This window comes from Hakea prostrata, chromosome 3, assembly GCF_041222555.1.
Source record: "Hakea prostrata isolate BN-2017 chromosome 3, UWA_Hpros_2, whole genome shotgun sequence".
Classification (NCBI taxonomy): Eukaryota; Viridiplantae; Streptophyta; class Magnoliopsida; order Proteales; family Proteaceae; genus Hakea; species Hakea prostrata.
In genome coordinates this window covers 75679077-75699075 of record NC_142602.1, presented here as the reverse complement: position 1 = coordinate 75699075, position 19999 = coordinate 75679077, and the positions used below count along the sequence as shown (strand labels likewise).

At 38.5% G+C, this 19999-nt stretch overlaps 1 pseudogene across 1 annotated transcript in view; it reads right to left on the bottom strand.

Annotated features, from left to right (window-relative positions):
• Nucleotides 1-19335, bottom strand: part of LOC149023100 (ethylene-responsive transcription factor-like protein At4g13040) — a 39822-nt pseudogene extending 20487 nt beyond the window's left edge. The window contains exons 1-4 of the transcript XR_016172510.1: nt 19097-19335; nt 16453-16697; nt 16035-16166; nt 9146-9200 (exon numbers count right to left, since the gene is read on the bottom strand). The product of XR_016172510.1 is annotated as an ethylene-responsive transcription factor-like protein At4g13040 (transcript). The remainder of the gene's footprint in view (nt 1-9145; nt 9201-16034; nt 16167-16452; nt 16698-19096) is intronic.
• Between the last annotated feature and the right edge of the window lie 664 nt (nt 19336-19999).

Below are 19999 nucleotides of genomic sequence, written 5' to 3'. Positions count from 1 at the left end.
TCACTTATTGTAGTAATTTTTCTAAATATTGCATGCTAGAGTCAACAATGATTCCTCGTAAAAAAAATTAGTGTTGATACCTTATGGATCTTTATCGGTATATTACTGAAGCCCTCCTTAGAAAAATACACTTCGATTTTTCCAAGTATTTTATGGGTCTTAGTTGGGATGTCCTCCTAACACTTTAGATGTACTCTAATTTTTCTAAAGTGTTTGTGGGTCTTATTTTTCTGTGGAACCCAATTTCTTAGGTCTTACTGGGGAAGCCCGAAGCCCTTAATGGGGTCTTATTCAGGAAATCCAAAGCCTTTATGGGGTCATATTCGGGAAATCTGAAGCCCTTTTTGTTAGGTCTAATTCGGGAAGCCCGAAGCCTTTATGGGGTCTTATTAAGGAAATCCGAAGCCCTTTTTCTTGGGTCTTAATCGGTCGTAACCGAAGCCTTGTTAGGTGGTCTTATTTGGGCGTAGCCGAAACCTTTACTTATGAATTTCCTGAAAATTCACCAAGTGTTAGGAATTTTTCTAAGTGTTTGTGTGTCTTGCTTTTCTGTGAAGCCCAATTTCTTAGGTCTTACTCAGGAAGCCCGAAGCCCTTAATGGGGTCTTATTCAGGAAATCCGAAGCCCTTTTCCTTAGGTCTCACTAGGTCGTAACCTAAGCCTTGTTAGAAGGTCTTATTTGAGCATTGCCGAAGCCTTTACCTAGGATTTCCTAAAAATTCACCAAGTGTTAGGAGGACTCATTTGGGCGTAGTTGAAGCCTTGTTATAAGGTCTCATTCGGTCATAACTGAAGCCTTTACTTGGAATTTCCTGAAAATTTCACCAAGTATTAGGACTCATTCGGGCATAGCCAAAGCTTATTAGAAGGTCTCATTCAATCGTAACCAAAGCCTTTACTTAGGAATTTCCGAAGAAATTCACTAAGTGTTAGAAGGTCTCATTCAGTCCTAACCGATGCCTTGCCTTCGGAAATGGTCTCATTCGGTCCTAACCAATGCCTTGCCTTAGGAATTTCCGAAGAAATTAACTAAGTGTTAAAAGGTCCCATTCGGGCATAGCCGATGCCTTGCCTTAGGAATTTCCGAAGAAATTCACTAAGTGTTAAAAGGTCTCATTCGGTGGTAATCGAAGCCTTTACTTAGGAATTTCCTAAAAAATTCACTACATGTTAGAGGACTTATTCGGGCATAGCCGAAGCCTTGTTAGAAGGTCTCATTCGATCGTAACGGAAGCCTTTACTTAGAAATTTCCTAAAAATTGCACAAAGTGTTAGAAGGACTCATTCGGGCATTGCTGAAGCCATGTTAGAAGGTCTCATTCGGTCATAACTAAAGCCTTTACTTAGGAATTTCCAAATAAATTCCCTAAGTGTTAGAAGGACTTATTCGGGCGTTTCCGAAGCCTTTTGAATTCTCCAACTATACCACATGCCCCTCATTCAAAAGAGGTTTGGCTTCTGAAACTTGAACTTTATTGGAATCTTGAGAGACTCTCATTCGGGAATACAAAGATAACTAAGAGTGAAAAAAAATTCAAATGTCTTGCATTCCACGACCGGTCGAACTCTCAATCAGTTATTGGATTCTTTAATCTATAAGCGTCCGATCCTATTGGCTTCACGATCATGTATGGTCCTTCCCAAGAAGGATCTAGCTTCTTCTAGTGCCGATCATAATGATAAATACCGATCATAATGTCCCCATTGAAGGGTCTTAGATTCTGAAGTAAATAATTCCATAGCTTGGTCATGTATTCAGTCGCAGCCACAAAATGCCCTCCTAAGCACATTATATATCATAAAAAGGAAAGAAGCTACTGACAATTTTTTGTTCTCATTCCTTGATTGATCAAGATCTTGAGTCACTCTTGGATCTGTCAATCGGTAAGCTCCCGATCAGCATTTGGTCCCCGTCGGGTTCATATTGCCCACGATCTCGGTCATAATCACGTTCATGTTCAACACGATCATGTAACCCACGATCATTTTCAGACCCTACACGATCATATTCCCTTTTAGAATCAACAACCCAATCACGTTCATGCTTTGACTCCCTACAATCGCAATCACATCGGCTATCTTATTCATAATCCCCACGATCTTAGTCCTTTTCCCACTCTCGAGGACGATCACGACCACAATCACAGTCACAATTACATTCACAATTATCACGATCTCTATTGTATTCTTTCTCCTCGTCCCTACTCCTATCACGGTCTCGAGGGTTTCTTTCTTCCCGCGTGTGCACATACTTGATGAAAGCATAACCTCTAGGTTCGTTTACCACTTTGTCAGTAATCACCTAAACCTTTTAAGTTGTACAAATTTGCCACAAAGGATGCATCACCACCATTGCTCAAAGTTGTGGGGAAACATATGAATGTGGTTGATTAACCCATTGTCGAAAAGACATACCATCCCCTTACCAGGGATTTTTTTTTTGTAGAAGCTAATCATGATTCATGAAATAAAATAATACCAGAATATCTTATGAAGCTAAGAATTTTTTTTTTTTTAATCGAGCTTGGAGCAAAAATCAAATTTTCAGTTGTAGATAATGCAAACAACAAGCCAAGAAGAAAGGTACTAGTTCTCTGGAGCTCTACCCAACCAAGAGAAAGAATATATATGACAAATCACATGTAGTAGCTTGAAAATAATAGACAAGAGGTATCATCCATGATCCATCACCACCTCACTTGCTCACCTTTGAGGTCTCTTAACCTTGTTTGCTGCTAGTCCACTCGTGTTTGAACTTTTGAACGTGGCTTTGATTGATGATCTCTCTCGTCCTCTTCTTATGGTGGGTTGGCAGCATCATTTTTCAGATTTTCTAGACTAGAGAGTTGCAGCGGCAGGCGATGAAGTGGAAGACTCTTCACCTTTCATTACAAGTCTTTCGGAACATGATTCCCAAGACTCATGTTGTCAAATGAACACAAGCTCTCTTTTTTCCCAAAATGAACATTCTCATTAGCATAAATAACTGAGTATCGAACATTTATGATCATTATATCTCTTAACAACTCTTCATCAAGTTTTGATGTTTATCTAAGTGTTTATCATTTAAGAATAATAAATATGCATGTTTTGAGTGCTACTACCAAGTTGTTTTTAGTCACAACAATAACTATAAGGTGTTTAACCGGATAGTTGGATCTTGAAGATGAATTAGAAATATCTGATAGACTTCTTTGGTTTATTACTCAGTCCACATTTTTTTGCAATTATTTTCTCATGTAATCCACCATTTTTATGATTGTGTAAGAAAGTATCAGTTGTCTTGTTGATTGGGTATCTGGATGGGCTTATTAAGTCATCCAACCTCCATCACCTAAGACCTATGGCTCTCCTAACAACCCACCTCTTACACAGCTCTTAGAATAGGACACAACTATTGAAGGAATTCTACCTACAAAGAGAGTGGTGTCTTCTAAAATAATCGTATATCTCTATTTGTTACACATGTTAAGGAATATATGGGATCAAATGCAATTTGTAAGACCAAAGACCTAATCACATCATGTTTTGATGTTAAGTTGACATTTGGAGAATAACATATGTACGCAACTCTACCTGCCAAAAGTTTCAAAATTGTAAAACCATCAAAGACGATAAAACAAATAAGACGACTAACAAAGACAACTCACACCTAACACTCAATATATGTAGAACTAACATAGGATTCCCCAAGCTACAAACCAATTGATCAACAACCATTTAAAAAAGTAGAGAGAACAAACATGCATTTTCACATATGCGTGTATATATATATATATATATATATATACTTTTAAACTAATGGAGTTAGGGCAACAATGACTGATTTTGAAGGTGAAAAGCAACAACAATAGATTAAATATGATCAATTAGTATGGACTAATTATGCGGTTATTGGTTGTGGATCCTTTTCAAGCAATCAAACATGATTAGACCCAGAGCACCTCTTTGTCAAGAGAGATAGATCAACCAATGGTACTGATGTCATCCTGAAGATAGGGATAGATCCACCTCAATAGCAGCAGCCTTTGTGGACCTAGATCGATACCTTTCTCCCTAGTCCCCCACCAGTATATTTGGACCCGTTAAGGTTTCATCTATGACTTTCTTTCTTTTGATTTTACTTAATGAATGTGCAACCATACAGACTGCATTTATACTTGAATATCTACAACCATGCTAAGATGAGCAACAACTGCTCGACCATTCTTTCTTTAGGCAAGTAGACTAACCATTCTGTTGGGACATTGTAGGGGCCCAATCGCTGACAAATCCTACAGGTGCAGCAATGGAGGTAGTGACAAGGATGGCCAGAGGAGGCCATCAATCATCGATGGTTTGCGTGGTGGGTGGAATCACAGGTAGGTCCATTAGGGTTTTCTTCGATAAGGAATTACGTGGGTTGATTTTGTAAATTCAAAAAAAAAAATTCTCATGATTGTTATAAATGATATTTATTTGTGGATGTCCATCACCCTAAAGAGATAATACTTAATTTGAATATCTACAATTATGCTATAAGATGAGCAACAACCGCTCAATCATTCTTTCTTTAGGCAAGTAGACTAACCATTATGTTGGAACATTGTGGGGGCGCAAATAGACCTATAAATGGATAACCGAAATCTACCTCCGAATTTGCAATTGTATTCATTTAAGAGCGTCTGAATCCGAATTTTTTCTTATCGGAAAATATCCGAATCCATCCGATGACCGAATGGATTCAGATTCAGATATTTGCTAAACGGATCGGATAATATCCAGATAAAATATTATCCGGTTATGATAAAATATATTTTTTAAAACTAAAAAGTTAAACTCGTTTAAATTTTAAATTTCAAAATTGAAATTTCTTTTTTTTGGTAATTGATCCTCAATGGATCATTTACCAAAAACAAAAACATCACTCAAACGTGGAAGTTCAAACGTCTCAAACACTCAACCAATTTCCTCTCAACTAAACTAAAAAACAAAAAGGTATTTCCTTCATCTCAACCTGTGGCAAAAACGGCAAGCAACAGCAAAAACCCTAAGGTCTCTAACTACTACAATATTTCCTCTCCCACTACTCAAGGAATATGCTGCAGGTGGGACAAAGCTCCACGTTTCCACTATCACCATACCTTTGCTTCAACTTCCTATTCACTCATGAAAGACCAGTAATAAAAAATCTGCGACATTTCCCTTGGCATGCCAACAAGGATCATTTTAAGGCTTGGAAACAGGGGCAGACTGGTTAACCCTTGGTGGATGCTGGTATGAGAGAGCCTTGGGCTACAGGATGAGTGCATAACAAGATTGGAGTGACTGTTTACAGTTTCTTAGTGAAGGTCCTACTATTTCCATGGACATGGGGGCTGAAGTACTTCTGGGAGACCTTGTTGGATGCTTTACTCGGTCTTCAAATACTAGTTTTCAGCTGTTGTTTTAGAACCAGATAAGTCTACCTCAAAGCCTAAGATGAGCAGACGATTTGATTTTGTCTAGCTCGGTCATCTAGTTGTGGGCTTGAGCAAATCAATTTTTTGAGATTGCAATATAAGCACCATGCACAGTTTCACCTTGTGCAATTCTAAAAGACTAAAACTAAAAGTAATCAAAGGATGAACAAGATCGAACTTTCAAACTGGCTAGACTTACTTGTTTGTGTTGCGCACGCCCAATTGTGCGATTGAGAAGATGATGCAGCAACAACAGCAGTTTTTTTTTTAACTAGGAAACTAATCGTGAAATAAAATAATACCAAGTATACTCTGAAACTGCTGAGATTTTTGATAGGCTTTAAGGCCTACAACAATTGCCATGCACAATGCACCATCATTGTTGAAATTCAGATTGGAAGAATTCAAGGTAAACGTTAATCACGAAACTATAAATTGGTTCTCTTACCAGGTATATTGTTCTTTGGTGATCTGCTTCTCGTGTGTTCAGATTCAACCTTCGTTGTGATCAGCCTTGTAAAATGAACAGGAGTGCTCCTTCATTGCTCCACAGATTTATTTGATCTCCCATGCATCTCAATGTTCAATAGCTTATTTCGCCTGGAAATAGATCTTTACGTCGGTCTCGTTCCTTGAATTTCTTGTTTTCTATAAAGTTCTAACTGTCTCTAGAATTGAAACTCAAAGCAGGGGAGTCTATTCCTGTTCTTCCAACCCGACTGATTGGAACCCTCGACCGGGAAGGTTTCATGACTACTATGGGAGATTCTTCGCCATATGATATTCGACCATACACGAAATTTCGATACCCAAGCTGTTCCTCTGGTCCTCTAAAGTGAACTATTTTGCTTTGGTTGTTGCAGCAACCTTGACGGTGACGTCAGCGATCCTGCATATTGTAATTTTTGTGACTCGCTTCACAGCTTCTTGATGCTGAATTCCTTGGAATTCACTGTTTGGACCTTCAGTGTGTTACCTCTTGAGGCTGTTTGTCTCTTTTGGTGATATTTGAAACGGTGCTCGCAGAATTTGACGTGAAACACCAATTTTTCTGGAAATTGGTCTCGTCACTCCTCACGGCTTACCTTTCCCTGTTCCTAGTCCACTCGGGGTTGAACTCTTGAACCCCGATGATGTTTCTCGCGTCCTCTTCTTCGTGAGCTTCTCTTCTTCAACTGAAGAAATGGGTCCAAGTTTCCGACTGAAACATTGTTTCTTGTCGACTTCTGATGCTGGTTTCGGCTTTTTTTTTTAAACAGCGGACAACGACTTTGTCAAGATCGAACTACGCTTTCAGAAGGCAACAATCAGAGCAAAAGACTTGATAAACACCATAACTTTAGTGAGATCAAACTGTGCTTCTTTCTTTTCTTTTTTTCTTCACTAAAAGAGACTGAAAGAAATTCGATTATGTGAATCTTTATCGAGTAATGGCGGATCAATAAACTTGAATCGTTCCCACAAGCAGCGCCAAATGATGCATCCAAAAATTTTCCAACCGTCGGAGGCCTACAAAACAAGAGTCAGATGTGGGCCAACTCTTCAGTCAACAATCCACCTCCGATGGCTAAGTCAATAATTGCACCATAAAAGAGCTCTAAATCGTTGTAGAGCTTGATTGAGAGATGAAAATAGATGAAGAACGATTCAATCACCCCCTCTGTACGGATTGTTGTTTTATATAGGGTTATCTTCCATTCTCGACCGTCAGATTAATCCATGAGTCTTGTTTATGACTGTATGATCTTAGGGTTTAACTTCCCTAATCCGTATTATTCCACATTCCTTCCTTGCCACGATTGTCTATCCCGATTTTAGTGGGATCATATCTCTTACCATATCGGTTGGGTCTTCCATAACTGTTAAGTTTCTTCATGCTCAAGTAACCTTTTGGTTTAGCTATTCGCTCCGGTCCTAATGGGATGAACCGACCGACCGTGGTTCGACCCGGCTGGCTTATTATTATTAATTTTACTCATCACATGCCAAACAGTTTTATCCAATTTATGTGTCATACAAGAAATATGTTTCTTCATAAATTCTAATAATTACTTACATAAAACATTTTTCCAATAGCCCTCTTTCCTATGATTACAAAATTCACAATCAAGATGTCTTAAAATCTTGAAGTGAAAAAAGAAGAAAGAAGATGCAGCATGAAGCATAGGAGCTAGAGAAAATATCAGATTCTCAAGTTAAGATTTTTGAGTTAGCCATCCACTATTCAAATTCTTCTTCATATTTGAGATATCAATTGAAGCATCATGAGGTGAGGTGGGAGGCGATGAAGATGGTCTTGTTTGGGTCACTTGTAAGATTTAGTGAAAGTAATTATGTCTCCCCTCACCATCTCTCTTTCTTTTTTTCATTTAAATCCTTTGGCATTCCTTAATTTTACAGTATTCACACATTAGTACATTACCCGGTCTTTTTTTTCTTCCTTCTTTTATAAATAAGATGGTGTGTATGCCGTTTTGAGGTCAGCCAAACTTTTGAGTTTCCTTTGATTTAGATATTAGATGAGATTGAACTCATTGCAGCATTAGACTAATAACTACCACAACTGAGCTTTAATTTGTTTTCATCATGCAGTACTGTTATGGTCATCATGGTTCAAGCCAATGAACTAGAGCAGGTCATTTGGACCAAGCAAGGGATTCAAATCTGGCACAAGATGATTCATTTGGTACTTCTCAAGCTTGGCACTTCTCGGAAGAGATACCAGCTGAGAAGCTACAAAGAAGACCATGTAGTGACACACAGCTATCCTCATGCGACTTCCCGGCAAAAGTAGCGCAGATAAGAGATTTAGTGTATCCTAATCCAAATGTCAATCACATCATTTAATTCAGCATTGAATGCACTAAGAATCAATAAATGCTCATTACTGGTGAGGAAGCTTCTCATTCGTCCAAAGTCTGCCTCAAGTACTGCATCCTCACCTTTTGTCCCCCAACTGTGGGTTGAGGTTACATCAGGATCAACCTAATGCTGACCACTTGATTCACCAACAAGATCTCTAGCTATCGTGAAGATCACACAGTTTAGCTTGCTGAGCAAGCCTCTCCAAAAAGTCATCTCCACCCTTCATTTAAGTCATGCTCATCTAAGCGCTATAGAGCGTCCACTATCAATATAGGTATGGACCAGATATATAAATCATCACTATGCCTAAGCAACGGTAAGACTTGAATACTCCAGCCATCTGCAATTACTCCTAAAGAACATTCTCTTCTCCATCTCCTTGAGCATTGATTCCTCAAGGGGAGTCTCTGGTTCTCTTACCTGAACTGACTCATTCATTGGAGGTGGCTTCCCGTCCTCAAAGGTGGCCCACTCTCACCATTGTTTTGGTTTCGGAAAACCAGATCTGGATTAAGAGTGAACCAAGGAGTCCCCAGCACATTTTCACCACAACAAGTACAAACTAATAGCTCAAAATTTGAAAATAATTTGCATATTTTAACCCCTACATAGTACACATATAATTAGGCTTACCTGTTTCAAAGAGGAAATACGGTACTTCTATTATTGTTTATGAAAATAATTTAAAGAATAAAAAGGAGAAAGCATATCATTTGTTTTTTTTTACCCTTTTTATACAAAAATAAAATAAAATAAAATCCTAGTCATTCCTCAGTTTCCAAGACTGTAAGTTCAGCCAAAAACAATTATTATATAAAATTCTAGTCTAAAGACAAACCTGATAATTGTTGATGTTGATCTTCTTTTGACGAGCCAGAAATGGATACATTTATCTGGGACATAATGGTATAGCATTAATATTATCTCAATCATAAGATTAAACAAATATGCATCAGACGTTTAATTGAACTTTTTCTTTAAAAGTATCCATGTAATGTAAAGATCAAATACAGTTCTATGGAAACCAAGGAAATGGAAATGCTTAAGATATAGCCTCAAGTTGTTTCATTCATAACACTCATATACTGAGAGATACTATAAATTCATTATTATGGGTGTTGTGAAACCAAGAATGTCAAGACATATATGTAGAAATAAAACAATCCAGACAATCGTTTTAGTTATTAAAATGGTGGCACAACAGAAAATATGGTAAAATTTACATTGGCAAAATGTACAATGAGAACAACCCCCAATTCTGTTGCATCCAAGCAGAGAAAATAGAAATATACTCCCCCAAAAACCATCTAATATATTTAGGACAAACAGATTCCATATTTCACAATTGATTGAGATGAAATGAAGCAATTGCACCTCCTATCCAACAGAGACATGGCAGTAATTGTCATGTACAATGTCAACAGACAAAAGAAATCCAGCTTACCAAACATGATGCTAGTATGTTCTGACATCAAAATTTACATTATATACATCTGTAAACACTTTCAAATAGAAGATGCGGCAAAATAGTGTGACCAGTGCATGAGGCTTCACCACTCGGGATGGTCATAGTGTACAAAGCCTTTGCTCTGCTTTTGCAGCAAGGCCCTTCTCAGAAATATCAAGAACTCGCACTAAAAATAACAACACAGCACTGAGTTGTTTAGGTGTATGGAGGAAGGGAGGGAGGGAGGGAGGGAGGGAGGGAGGGAGGGGGGAAGCGAGAGAAGAGAGTCATATGTGTGCCTTTATAATCTGCTTGGACCATGGGAGCTAAAGCAACTATCAGTTTACAGGTGGATTTTAAAACATTTAGCAGAGGTTGAACATGAGCTATTTGATGGATTCTACTACCATATTATGTCCCATTAGAATTGACACACCATAATTGATATGAAGCTTCAAATTCCTATTGGCTATGTTAGACCTGCAAGACAACAGAAGCAACTATAAAAATATTCAGATCACACTTGGAACAGCTTACTGGAGAGTTTAGGCTAGGCAGGACCAACCAGGTTGGCAAAACCAGGAAAGAGAATTGGGACTAAGGGCGTAAATGGTACTGTATCGGTACACTACAGAGAATCGGCACTTAAACCGAAATCGTCCTGTACCATTTTCATATCCACATTTGCATACTCATATGGTACCAGTACAGTGTGGTTTCAGTATGTAAACAGTATGAATACGGAACAGTAAAGTATCGGTATGTCAACAGTAACAAATGGAAACTGTAGGGCATGGAAATGATACATTTGGTACTGTTTAGCACATACCGTCAGTATATCACCCAAAACAGATGCTGTATGTGTCGTACTGAAACAGATGCTGCTTTTAAGAACTGTACCGTGCCATTTTTTAAACAGTTTGGGACAATATGGTTTCATAATGTCAGTTTTGGTACAATACAGATTCATATGGTTGGTTTCAGTTTGGGTATCAAATTGACACCCTTAATTGAGGCCCAGCCCAACCCAGAGTACATGCCAGGCCACTGTGGGGCAAATCATAGAAAGAAGTTTCACAGAACAACTATGAGCATGATACAACTACAGACCATCCACTGCTCATCTGAAAGATAAACCAGATGTATCAGGCTTGTTAGCCAATAAATTGATCGATTTACTTACAAGCTATATTGTGCAACATTTTATCCCATTACAGTCAATTAAAAGTAAAGCTTAGTTTGAGTACCATCTTATGTTTTATATGACTTTCCCAACATGGAAATGACTTGATCTTAGAGAATGGAACTGAATGGTTGATGATAAGCCCCTTGTTATTCAGGTATACAAACACAAGGTTAAACAAGGGAAAGGAGTATCACTTACAGCAGGGACAATAGAGAACATAGCACCACTAGGATCTGAAGCAGGGGAGGGGACAGGTGGCAACTCTTTATTAGACAATAACCATGAGTCTTCTGTAGCCAGAGCTGCAGAGCAGACATCCCAGCTGGCAGAAGACGATTGGATAGAAGAGTAAAAATTAGTTAGAGTTTGTTATGTGAAGGGGGCAGTATGAAAGGGGGAATGGGGGAGAGAGAAAAGGGGAGGAGAAAATAGGAGTAGCAAGCAGAGCTTGCGAGGGAGAGGGAAGACCCTCTCAGGTGGAGAAGTGAGTATGTGGTGTTATCAGTTGCAGATTTAGTTTTTTAGCTTCTTATTTCCAAGAACTGAATATCAGTGGATAGAGATAGAGTTATATCTATTCTTATTGATGATTCAGAACTATGCAATGAAATGAATATCATTCTGTTACTATCTTCTTGTTTTGGAGTCTGTAGACATCGTTAGAAGCTGTGTTTATCTTTGATGTTGGAAGAGTTAAGATCTGGTTGCTGTATTTGCTGTATTTGCTGTTTCTGTGAAAATGAATGAAAGAATATATTGCTGTCAGTGAGGTTCTTGGTAGGATTCAGGGCAAGCTGGTTAGGGTACTATCAGTTGAACATATAGTTCAATTGTTGTGTGCTCTTCATTTATGAAGTTGCAATAGGAACGTAGCTAGCATACTGGAAGAGTGTTGGTCAACATGGAGGCTCAAAGAGACACTCAATAAAGGTATAGACGCCTGATTACTAATAGCAACAGAAAAGATCTTCTAACCAATCAACTAAAAGGATGGTGACAAAGGAATTAAGTCTTTTTTGACTTGCATTTAAATTGTGCTAGTTCTGAAGGAATGTCTACAAAAGAGAAGGGGAAAAAACAGCAGAACAACACGACTCCAAAAATATAGAAAAGCAAAGCCTTCCACAAGAACACGAAACTCAATCACGAAAAAAAAATCCCTTCTATACCCACATTGACAGTACAACTGTGGAGCACCCTATGATGTTCATCTCAAGTCCATGTGTACCAAGGAACAAGCCCCAAAACCAGCCAAGCAAGGTTGTAGGATGTGACTGCTGTGAGAAACAGCCTGGTCTGATGATATGGCAAGTTTCCATCAATGGCAACCCTAGAATGAAGAAGAGAAGGGATCAAGAAAGTTTCGTAAAGGAGAAAAAGGGAGGCTGATGTTATGAACACTAACTAAGTTACTGTTCACATGAGCAGCGATAAGAGGCAAATATGGATATCCACAGTAAAGATAAGATGCCAGATATCGGCAAAATATTCAATGAAAAGAAACCATTAGTTTAGTTTTAATTTTTAGTTTTACAAAGTATATTTATTTCATTGCTATAAAACCGTAGATAGTAACTCATTCCAGTTTGTTACTATTTTAGGAATTCCTATTTTTATGCCCATAGGAATTCTATTTTAGCTGCTTTGTTTCTAGTTTCTTAAGTTTCTATTATTGCTTACTATTTTGTAATGACGTGGCCTAGCCATAAATAGGCTATTTTCATTGCAATAAGAGATTGAGACAGGAGAAATCAAATTTGTAGGCCATGTGTTACCATTGCTTATGGAGCAATCTGTATTCAGCGGCTGAGATAGTCCATCTCCCTACTCCCCCCCCCCTCCCCCAACTTCTATCCATGGTGGGAGATCTTGCGAGATATCTCGTTTTTTCACCTTGGCGAGACGAGATGGAGGTCGAGATCTGTGAGTTGGGATATCTCGCTCGAGATCTTGCCAAATCTCACCATATCTCGCTATATCTCGCCATATCTCGCCCTAGATCTCGCTGGAACTCTCAATTTTTGCTTTTTTTTTTGTAGATTTTGGCTGAATTTTCACTTGCAATTACTCTTAGCACATCTACAACAAGGAAGATCAATCATTCTCTACTTGTCTTATGAATTTATGATTTAATGACTTATATAGAACTTTTAATGGTTGTATAATTATTTTATTCTTGAAAATTGAGATTGTGATACTCATATGGATGGAATTTTGATAACATTTAAGTTAGTAGATGCATTTGATATACTTGCTTTTCATTTATATGCTTTAAAGGTCCTATATTACATGTTGTATAACATTGCATTCCCTAATCCTACTAAATTTCGGTTTCACACTATAGGTAGACTTAGAAATCATACATAGGATTGTTTCTGACAAATCCAAGGCCACCAACGTGTTCAAAAGGCCTTAAATAAGCTAAATACCAAGTTTCAACCCAATTGGGACCCTAAAACCCACCGAGATGGGCCACCGAGTTGACGCCAAAAAATTGTATATCTCGATCGAGATCTCACCGAGATGGTCGAGATCTCTCTCAAGAGCGAGATCTTCTACCATGCTTCTATCTATCCTCCTTATCCTTTTATGTTACTCTTTGTATGTGTTGTAAAGGGCAATTTGGGAAGGAATCTCCCTTGAGATTTCTCTAATTAGTGCAAACTCAAGAGGGGATAATTTCCCTCTTTTTACTTCTTTTTGTGGTCGAGTAAAATTGAGTCGTTCTTTTCTTTTCCTCATTTGACTCAAAGCTTTTTGCTTCAGATGCAACTCTATATAAAACCTATTGAGGCTGTGAATATTTTGAGACTTCCTCTCTTAAGAAACATCAATATATAAACAGGAGAAAATAGAAAGCCAAAAAAAGTTCTAGTTATTTAATTTGGTCTTTATTATCATATTGATCCTCACTCCAATCGATCTCCCACTGGTTTTCCTGGTTTGAGGGTGAATTTTTATTCCTTTACCAATAGATGCTAAGCTGAGCTAGAAAAGACAGCAACCAACCATCTTTCTTCAACAAAGATTTCATCATAAGATAATTAGTTTATCAGATCGTTCATGTATTAGGTAGAAGGTTTCTACTGACACTGGCACACCTTGAACTTGAATTACTCATAAGATATCTTAAGTTGCGAGTTCAGTTAAAGTACGGTTTTTCTCCTAACGTTAGCCAAGTGCTACTCTCGCCTGATCTTCTTTCCCCTGCTCGATTCTAGAGAACCTAAATGAAGGTTCTTTCCCCACAAGGTTCTCCAGGTTAATGTTGGGAGTTTATTAACACGAAATAGATGCTCAACCTCTGGTATGTATAGGTCATTACAAGATGTTTGATGTGAAACCCAACTTTAGGGTTAGGAGTCTAGGATGATTTCCCCAAAATTAAAAGTTGGCCCAGGATAGTCTTCTTTAAACCACCAAAGTAATTAACAGATTTGGGTGGGATGGATAATATTGTTATATCAATATGGGCATCAAAATGTAAAGGTTATGGGTAGGGTACGGGTTTAACAAAACTAGATGAGATGTAAGGGGAAGAAGTTTGAGGCTTAAAAAATTCTTCATGGGCCTTCCTTGGGTGTCTAAAGATTATTCTTAGGGTTGATAGAAAAGACGGATGAAATAATGGGGGGATCGGGCTGGATCCTGCAGCGGGTCTTTTTCTTGTTCTTCCTTGCCTTCTTCCTTTCTTCTTTCTCTCTTTCTTTCTTTTCTTTCCTTTTTCTTTTCTCTTCTTTTTCTTTGCCTTTTTCTTCTTTCTATCTTTTCTTTTCTGTTTTTCTGTTTCTGGGTTTGCCACAAGGAAGAAGAGGAAGAAAGGGAGGGCCGAGGGGGTTTGAGATGGGAGGGGAGGTGCTGTCGGGTAGAGGAGGGGGTGGGGAGGGACTAAGGAAAGCTGTATGGTGTAGGGGAAGGGGTTAGGAGTGACGTGGGGGCTTGGGAAGGCTGCCGCCAAGGTGTGGGAGCAAGGGGGAGCGGGAATTAGGGCTGCGCAGAACAAGGAAGGGCAGGGGAGGGTCTTGTGGGGGTTAGGGGAGGTGAGAGAGGGACTGAGGGTTGCTTCAATTGAAGGGAAAGGGGTGGGGAGGCCTGCGATGGTAGGGGAGAGAGGGGAAGGGGCTGGGATTGCATTGCTTACTTGGAAACTTCTTGGAAACTTGCTGGAAGTTCTGGAAGAAGAAAGCTAGACAGGCTGTTGTTGCTGATCTTTGAAGAAGAAACTTGACTCAAAATCTGCCATGGCCCCCTCAACAGGAGCCACGGTCCTCAACTCAAATATTCTTGTTCAAATAATCAGATTTAAGAATTATAAAGAAGCAATGGCTATTTATAGCCTACTAAAAGACTCTAATCCTAATTGGATTTCATTTATAGATTAGGATCCACTTACAATTAATCTCAACCATCCAACTTATTAATTAGATATCTAATGATCCTTGAAAATAGATTCCCCCTAAGACTTAAATACTAAAGGAACTCTTCTTGTAAATAAAGATTACTAAAGAGTCTATCTTTAAAAAAGAATCCCACTGATTCGAAAACTTATCTTTAACTCAAACTAGCCTCTTACCAAGACTCTTCTGAAAATTAAAAAAAAAATCTGAAAATTAGAATCATCAAGTAATTAGGGCTGGATTGACCAAAATACCCCTCCAAGAGGGTTCTGCCAGCCCTAGGTGCGCCACTTTGGGGTGGCCTTGGGGCCAACTCCAGGGTTTTGGCCAGGGGCAGCTTTTGGTTCACATCACTGTTACACTTGATCAATGCCTCAAAATCAATTCTGGAGTCTAGAATTACAACAAGAATTGGCCCTTTACCTTACCTGACACCCTTAGTTATCATTTGGTTCCATCAAAGAAGAAAAGGGCTTCAACTTCTTTAACGTTGAACTAAAGGAACTGGTTTCAGGGGTTGGGGGTTTAAGAATTTAAGAAGTTTACACTCAGATCAATAGATACTTGGATTAGCAAAGCACTCCAGATATGATGGAACCCACACTCAGAGCATTTCTGTCAAACAATGAAAAGAGTTGAAGAACAAAGTATTCCAAAAGGAAATGAGTAGAACATGGATAGAGTGATCCAAGCTTGCCTCCTTCAGTTGGTTGACATCCTCCAAAGGCATTTGATGTACATTTACCAATCTGGTATTGTGGATAGCATTTTCAGAATCATTTCTGTTGTCACTACACTTAGGGAAGCTCAACCATAAAAGGACATATCCCTGCAAAGGCCACCAAAGCAGTGATGCGCTGATTCAAGCATAATGTAGACCTTGATGAACAAATTCAAACGAGAGAAAACTTTGCAGGGTAATAGAATTTTGAGTAGCAAATAGTGGCACAGATACTATAATATAGAACCTAATAAATGAGACCCCCTAAGTAGCAGGCTTACAAGACCTCCTACAGTGGATCAAATCTGACAGCTGTTCTACATCATCTTATATAAAAATGTCATTTTCTTTTTCTTTTTTTCAAATGGAAAACAGTTTTTAAAGCTGAGTATACCAGTAGAAAATCCAAGAAGTCTGCGCCTTCTAATGCTAACCATTGTTGGCTCTGCTGACAATGGTTCTGTTGACCTCAAGAATCAATGCCTCCACACTGATCCATAAAACTGAAAAATTATAATCTTGATATAAGTGAAGCTTCACAACTCCTGGTAGGTACTTCGATGGAGTTTAACAAATCAAATAACTCATGACAATCGCCACTTCTTAGAACATAATAAAATGTGCCACACTGCAGCAGATCTGCAAAGGTTAATTTGAAATTTTATATTGGACAAAATCATGGCTTCAAGAAATCAGAGAACTTCAAAACAATAAACAGAAGCAAACATTGACAACTGGAAAACCATGAACTGATACAGAGCACATATTCAATTCTAAGTTTCTCAAACACAGGGTGAAAAAAGTTTTGAACTATAGTTTTTAAGGCTTCACCTAGAGAAATGGCACTTGGTTACCTAGCGACAGCTTATTGGTGTTACTTTGAATTTTCCTTCCTCCAACATCTAAGATTACAACTATGGTCTGAGTAACATCAATCTCTCTCAGGAGCTCCAGCTTATGTTCAGACACCAGAGATAGAAAACCATGCCTGAACCAACTTGTTAGGTAAGTTGCACAGGAGTGACTATTAAACAGATATAAAGGAGCCATAATTTATATAGTCAACAGTCAGCTCCAGAACAATCAAAATTCTAATAACCTAGGCACAAAACTTAAATATCTTGGCAACTGAAACGCAATGATCCAATTATCAATCTGGTAAGATTGGTCCAGACATCAAGCTAACTAGCGATTATAGTTGTCCCCCACACTAGAACATATGGATGACTCAGAAAGTGACACAGAACAAGAATACATGGGAAACAACTCAATTCTTGATCATGGGCCACCCAAAAATAGGTGACCACCCTGGAAAAACCCTTCAACTAGTGGAGTACAAAGCTAGTAAGTAGTTAAAATGGAAAATTTTCTATGCTATGCACCAACACCATCAAGCTTTCAATACTACATCAATATGTTTCTCTACGCATATTGGAAGATTCAGGTATCCCCAAGGAAAGCATTCTTCGAATTAACATCATCAACCAGGATAAGGATAATTTTAAGACAGCACAGAAAATCAGGAGAATCAAGAATCAGTTACACCCCACCACTCCATTTTTACCCAACCATACAACATAGATAGGGCAAACTGTAGATAGTGGTGGGATGTTGGGTAACATGAAAAAACGAATCTTCATTTCTCAACATTTGACAGTCAGACATTTAAGTCTCAAGCATAAAAAGCATATTCATCTTGCGCTTCAAATAAGTTATCCTTCTACATATGCTTAAACATTATACAATTGCATAAACTTAAAGAGTGTTATTACAGATAACATAGTTCAACAAAACTTAATGTTCAGTACCAGATGAAAAAAATGTAGACTCAGCATGAACTCCTACCAACCAAAGGATGCATGAAACAATGAATCTTCACTTCTCAACATTTGACAGTCAGACATTAAGGTCTCAAGCATTAAAAGCATATTCATCCTGCACTTCAAATAAGTTATCCTTCTACCTATGCTTAAACATTGTACAATTGCATAAACTTAAAGAGTACTATTACAGATAACATAGTTCAACAAAACTTATTGCTCAGTACAAAATAAAAATAATGTAGACTCAGCATGAACTCCTACCAACCAAAGGATGACCCTATGGATCCGACAACGATACTGAAAGCGCTTCATATATAGCTATAACATATTCAACAAAGCTCAACGTTCAGTACCAGATAAAAATAACAAAAGACCAGCATGAACTCCTGCCAACCGATAAATGACCTCAAGTAGTTGAAGACAATGGCAATGAATGGATATTTTCATAGCTAGTTTCACATTCAGGCTTACATTAGAAATGATCATTTTAGATCAAGCTATCACATTTGGGCGTACACTTGAAATCAACATTTTTTTTAATCCAATTATCAATAATCAAACAAGTCACTGCTAGTTGGGCCACACAAACAAAAAAAAGAAAAGAAAAAAAAAAAAACAAGTTCTTGCTGCAAGCCTGCAACCATTTGCAACTTGGATTTAATAACAATTATTCAAAAATCAATTCACAAGTAGCATAATCTTATCCTGAAAATGGTTAGAGGACCTTAAAACCCGCTAAGAAGTCCAGGAGCTGACAAATGATAGTATGGCTGCTTTCATCCGGCAAAAACTAGTCGTTAAAGACCTAAAACCCAAAAACTACGACCTGGAATCTAAAGAAGCGATAAATAGAGCCAACTCAACTAACGCATCATATGAAAGAATTCCCAATCCCCTCCAAATTACGAGTCAACCGCACCAACAAACCACCTCTAAAGTGTAAACGACTAAGATAAAACAGACCCAAATCTGCGAAAAAAAGAACAGTTAACGCTTCCATGGACTCAAAACAGAGAATCAATCGAAACCCATAAACCAACATGAACAAAAAGCTGCCTTTCTCCTTACACCACTCCTAACACACCCATGACCCAGCAAAACAACACAGAATACCATGATGACCCAGATACAAATAACATTGAGTGGCAAGTTGATAAACTCAAGAAAAAACAGCAAAATCACCGATTCTAGGAGAAAGGGGAGGGATGTTGATACCTGAGAAACAGAGATGACCATGGTGGAAGCGTAGAAAGAGCGGTAAATCGAGAAATGTCAGGAAATCAGGGAGATGGGGCGTTTAGAAGCAGAAGGTGGTGAGGTTTGTCATCGAGAGGACTTGAGGATGTGGTGGTTTATTAATCTACCACCTTTTGTCCTTCACTGTGTAAGGTGGTGATGGTAGTGGTGGTGGAGGTGGTGGCGTTTAAGGAGAGAGAGAGAGAGAGAGAGAGAGAGAGAAAGAGAGAGAAAAAAAATACACGAGACTATACTTGAAGTGGGCGAGACTATACTTGAAGTGGGCTGGAGAACGTTTGATTTTCTGTATGACTGTATGTATCTAAAACTACTTCGAAGGTCTAAAATACCCCTCCTGTCTTTTTAATTGGTCCGGGTGACATGTCTCGTGTTCACATACCCCTTTTTGGAACTAAAAATCACCCCGAATTTTCTTCACCCAAAAACAAAGAATCACTGCAGATTTCTCCGGGGCCCTCTTCTTGTCCTCTTCCTCCTCCCCCACCCTTCTTGCTGAAACCTTATAAGAAATCCTCATCTAATATCACGGTTAAATATAATTTATTTTGCTAAAGGGGTGTTGAACTGTCTGATGCGTCACAGTTATATCTCTGATTCCAACTAAACCTCATCTCGTTCTCATCTCCCAGCAATAAAGGTTAGACGCGGGCCAATTGGTACGCTGGGCAGCCACCTCCGATGGCTAAGTCAGATAGTGAACAGGTTAAAATCTCGTGCAAGAGCTACACAAGACTATGTTCAGAATGTATTGGATGCTTATCGGAGGAGCGTGTCCTTTCTTTTATACTGTAAGTGTTACCTTTTCTGTATTTGGTAAGTTTACCCAATGAAAGCTGTTGTTTCTCCTAAGATTGTGCTCCC